The sequence below is a fragment of the Penaeus chinensis genome, chromosome 42 (assembly GCF_019202785.1).
Source record: "Penaeus chinensis breed Huanghai No. 1 chromosome 42, ASM1920278v2, whole genome shotgun sequence".
NCBI lineage: Eukaryota > Metazoa > Arthropoda > Malacostraca > Decapoda > Penaeidae > Penaeus > Penaeus chinensis.
The window spans coordinates 9,715,397-9,720,294 of record NC_061860.1 but is presented as its reverse complement, the minus strand read 5'-3'; positions in this window follow the sequence as shown (position 1 = coordinate 9,720,294).

The following is a 4,898-nucleotide window of genomic DNA, read 5'->3' as shown; positions in this document are numbered from 1 at the left end:
GTTCTTCCCTCCCCCTCGCTGTTCCCTTCCTCCTACCCTTCCCTCTCCTCCTCCCTTCCCTTTCCCTTCCCCCTCCCTTCCTCCTCCCTTCCCCCTCTCTCCTCTTTCTCAATTCAACCTGTTTTTTTTCCCCTCCTATCTCCACCTACCCCTCAGCCCCACCTATAAAACGCACCCTAATTCGTATTCTGACCCCCCCCCCCCTCCCCAGTCAGATCATCCCCCAGCCTCTAACCACCCCCTACCCTAACCCCTACCCTAACTCCTAACTCCTACCCCTGAACCCTACATTGACTCCTCTTCTCAACCCCAACAAGATCCCCCTCCCTCAATCTCAACCCCTACCTCCACCTCCCCACCCTGCACAACTTCCCTATGCCCCAACCAGACACCCCTTCCCCACTCCCCACCACCTCCTCACCACTCCCCCTACCCCCTTCCCCCCACCATTTCCCCATCTCCTCCCCCACCCCGACTCCAACCTCTACCCCCCACCCCTTCCCCACCCCCTCCCCCACTTTAGTATTTAGCTTCAAGTTGTCCTTCACGTGACGCATCTGCTCTCTGTCTTGCCTGCACCTTGTCTATCCAATTCTTTCAGTCAAAATATAATTAAAAATATATTACTTTTTCTTTTTGACAGATTGGTCAGCCTGTCAAACTAATGATAATTGTGTGATGAAAGAGATAACTGATAATTTGATTGTGTGTGTGTGTGTGTAAATTATTAATTGCTGATTATATTTTCCTGACGAATGACAAATTAGCGATGATAATTATTTGATGACTCGCCTCCTTACTCAAGAAGGTGTAAGGCGTTCCTTGGGTCCTCAAGCCTGTTTCTTCTTCTTCTTCTTCTTCTTCTTCTTCTTCTTCTTCTCCTCCTCCTCCTTCTTCTTCTTCTTCTTCTTCTTCTTCTTCTTCTTCTTCTTTTTCTTTTTCTTTTTCTTTTTCTACTTCTTCTTCTTCTTTGGACAAGGTTAATAACGTGAAGCCATAAGTTCAGGTGGCGGATGGAGCTTCAAGCAGATAATCCGTTCCTGTTGCATGGCTGGACTATCAATACGCAGAACAGAAGTCGTCGTTAGTCTATTGCATGGTTGGTCTATCAATACGCAGTACAGAAGACGTCATTAGTCTATTGCATGGTTGGACTATCAATACGCAGAACAGAAGTCGTCATTAGTCTATTGCATGGTTGGTCTATCAATACGCAGAACAGAAGACGTCATTAGTCTGAAGTCGATGGTCGGGATCCTCGCCTCATTTAAGACAATGCTAACCAGAGAGGGCGACGGGAAACCACGCTGGTCACCCATTCCCTGGTCAGATTAAGGTTGAAATGTCACATGATAAAAAAATGAAGTAGAGTGACGTGAAGACATGATGGTCAATTTGTCCTAAAACAGCACAAAAGAAGAAGAGTTGATAAATTACAAGGTTGTGATGATGATGATATTATAAATGACAAGATTGTGATGATGATTATATGGTAAATGACAAAGTGGTGATGATGATGATTTTATAAATGACAAGGTTGTGATGATGATTATGTGGTAAATGACAAAGTGGTGATGATGATGATTTGGTAAATGACAGTCTGATGAAGATAATGAACCTAAAATAATAATTGCCCTTCGAGTAATTAGAGTCAACTTTTGTTATTTTCTGTTCTCGTAGACAATAACAAGAGAAGTGTTTTAGATATTTCTTCCACGTAAAAGGCAGAGTAGGTCGTATGGTTACAAGTTTTGGCCTGCAATGTATTTATGAATGAATATGTTTGTATGTATGGTCGTATGTATACATGCATGTATGTATTATGTATGTATGTATGGTTGTATGTATATATGCATGCACGTATGTATGTATGTATGTATGTATGTGTGTATGTATGTATGTATGTATGTATGTATGTATGTATGTATGTATGTATGTATGTATGTATGTATGGTTGTATGTATGTATGGTTGTATGTATGTATGGATGGATGGATGGATGGATGGATGGATGGATGGATGGATGGATGGATGGATGGATGGATGGATGGATGGATGGATGTATATGTGTGTATGTATGTATTTATGCTTTTATAATTGTATGTATACATGCATGTATGAATGAATAAATGAATGTGTGCACTGTACAAAAAAATGATGAAATGCACTTATCCATATGTACAGTAAGTGTTTCGTAAACAATCATTCAAGTGTAAGTGTGTTTATTTACTTTTGTGTGCGCGTAAACACATATAAAATATATTTCTGTCTGAATAGTGAGGTCATGCACAGTCATACAAGCAATGCATACATAATTGCGTATTATCACTCATTAGAATATAAAGATACTTGCCCTTATTTGGAAACGGGATTTTCTCGGTGCCGAAGAAGCACTTAAGATAGAATGTCAACTTGTGGAAAAAAGGCAATGAAGGAATCATGATGTAAACAGTAATACTCGTTTAGGTGAAACCAGATGAACGACTCACCGACCACAAGGGACGTCACCACATTCATGACGTCATGAGTCACCAGTGACGTCATGGGTTACCGTGACGTCACTACATCCAGGAGTGACCAAATCAGCCTACGTCACAGTGACTGGATGTCTGGGCACGTCCGGCGTTTTTGGGCACGGGGTGTGTTTTGAATTTGGGTTGAAGGGGGGGGGGGGGGGGTGCCTAGTCAAGGGGAAGAGGATTGGCGCGAACCACAAGGATTTTTTGTTAAAAAGGGAGAGAGTAAAGGTGTGAGGAAGAAAAGAAGGGGAGATGAATAGAGGCTGAAAGAAGAGAGAAGAAAAGAAGAAAGGAGAATAGACAAAAATAAGAGAAGAGAGAGGAAGAGAGAGAGAGAGAAGAGGAGCAACAGAAGAAGAAGAAAGGGGGGATAGAAAGCGAAGGCAGGTCGGGTCTTGGACGCTCGCCAACATTTCCCGGCAAAGAGTCGACTCTTTCCCACGGTTTCGAATCACGTGCTCGAGGGTTCAGTTTCCGGTGTTCAAGAGGCGCACGTGACAACAAACAAGAAACCTTCTTTGTTTGTTTGTTTGGAAGGGGGAAGTTTTGCAGGGAGCGGGTCACCACGGGATGGGCTTGAGAAATTAGGGGAAAATGTTTGTCATCTTGGCGAATGTGAGGGTTTTTGCTTCGTGTGAGGATATGAAAGAATATGTTCGTGCGTGCGTCTGTGTGTGTGTGTGTGTGTGTGTGTGTGTGTGTGTGTGTGTGTGTGTGTACATACATATATATGTGTGTGTGTGTGTGTGTGTGTGTGTGTGTGTGTGTGTGTGTGTGTACATACATATATATATATATATATATATGTGTGTGTGTGTGTGTGTGTGTGTGTGTGTCTATGTGTGTACATATATAATCTGTATATGAATATATATATATATGTATATATGTGTATACATACACACATATATATACATACATATATATGTATGTATATATGTGCGTGTGTATGTGTATACATACATGCATACATATATATACATATATGTGTGTGTGGGTGTGTGTATATATATATATATATATATATATATATATATATATGTGTGTGTGTGTGTGTGTGTGTGTGTGTGTGTGTGTGTACATACATATATATATATATATATATATATATGTGTGTGTGTGTGTGTGTGTGTGTGTGTGTCTATGTGTGTACATATATAATCTGTATATGAATATATATATATATGTATATATGTGTATACATACACACATATATATACATACATATCTATGTATGTATATATGTGCGTGTGTATGTGTATACATACATGCATACATATATATACATATATGTGTGTGTGGGTGTGTGTATATATATATATATATATGTGTGTGTGTGTGTGTGTGTATGTGTGTGTGTGTGTGTGTGTGTGTGTGTATGTATGTATGTATATATATGTATATGTATAGGTATGCGTATATATACATATATATACATAAAGATAGATACATATATATGTACAAATGTATATGCTTATGTGCATGTACGTTTGCGTGTGCATGTTTGGCTATGCGTAGTCATAGATAGAATGGCGTAAGTACAAAGCTATGTCTAAGAGTCCGCCCTTACTAACCAGAATCCAGTGCCACCTCCTCTGGGCATGTCTGTCCAAGCACTTCATCTGTCAGATATGATATGGACATGAGTGTCAGCGGAGAAGTGACGTCAAGAGTGTCAGAAGGCAGTGACGTGAGATGGCAGGAGGAAGTGTCAGAAAGCGGTGTCAGAAGGCACTGTTAGAACGTGTCAGAGGGAGGAGCGTCAGTGGTGTCAGAAATCGACGTTAGGAGGCTGTGTCAGTAAGCGAACGATATTTAAGGGAATTGTGTTAAGAGACAGAATCAGGACGCGTCAGCAGACGATGTCAGAATACGGAGCCTTGGATTTCAGGAGACAATGTCAGAAAGCAGTGTCAGGAAGCGACAGACAGGGGTGTCAAAACCGTCATATATATATATATAATGGTGTCAGGAGGCGGTGTCAGAAAGCAATGACTGGAAACGACAGAGAGCGACGTCAGGAGGCGGTGTCAGAAAGCAATGTCAGTAGGCGATGTCATATGTCGGTGTCAAGAGCGAGGGCACGAGTAGGTGGCCAGCGGTGTCATGTTCCTCGCTGTCGGGGAAGTGTGTTTTTTTATTTGTTTGTTTGCCTTGTTTTTGCCCTTGATTAATGGTCTTTGTTTTCGTTCGTTATCCCATCCCGTCCGTTTGTTTTGAATTTCTTTGCTGTTGTTTGTCTCTTTCTAATGCTGGTAATCCTTCTGTTGCACAAATTCCCGCTTACATATACACGCACGAACGTACATACACACATACATATATATATACACATACACACACGCACATACACACACACTCAAACACACACATACACACA